The sequence below is a fragment of the Leuciscus leuciscus genome (assembly GCF_965113295.1).
Source record: "Leuciscus leuciscus genome assembly, chromosome: 23".
In the NCBI taxonomy this organism is placed as follows: Eukaryota; Metazoa; Chordata; class Actinopteri; order Cypriniformes; family Leuciscidae; genus Leuciscus; species Leuciscus leuciscus.
In genome coordinates, this window is record NC_138747.1 from 360,741 (window position 1) to 361,572 (window position 832).

Consider the following 832-nt stretch of genomic DNA (forward strand, 5'->3'; position numbering starts at 1 on the left):
ATCCGAACCGCTGAAGACACAGTGGCTGAGTTTGTTTTCAAAGGGAATATTCCCTACGATCAACGTCAATGCTTTCATTTCACACACCAGACTGCTTTACAAACGAGGGTCAGTAACATTATAAAGCTGGTTTTGCTAAGAAGCTGCTCCTGAAAAAAGGATCGGTACCAACTATTCGTGTTCCTGCTGCACCTCCAGGAGAACTGAAGTGAGTGTAACGTTTTATTAACCTTTATATTAATCTTTGCAAATGGCTTGCTGCACGCTTCACGATGAATGCGGCTGTTTACACTCAGGGTACATTACGGCATGTTTTCTATGTACGACGTTCTCAATATAATTCATAATGCCAAGTTTATAATGAACAACGCGTTATGGTTATTGTGTTACGGTGTCCGCACAGAACAGAGGGGCGGGGTCAGCAAAGCTCATTATCATTTAAAGACACATGCACTTAAACGGCGTGCTGAAAACAGAGCTGTGTTTGACCAGGTAAAATTAGTGTTTTCTTACAATACCAATGAGAATTTTTAATTAAAGTATATTACAAACTTTTAATTTAGACCCTAAAGAATCATATTAGCTTGTACAAAAATGGCATTATATGAACCCTTTAAAGGGACACACACAAAAACGTTGTGTTTTTGCTCACCCTCAAAAAGTGACAATTTTAACATGTTATAAAAAATGATATATGGGGTATTTAGAGCTGAAACTTCACACACACACACACACACACACACACACACACACACACACACACACACACACACACACTGGGGACATCAGAGACTTATTTTACATCTTGTGAAAAGGGGCATTATAGGACCGC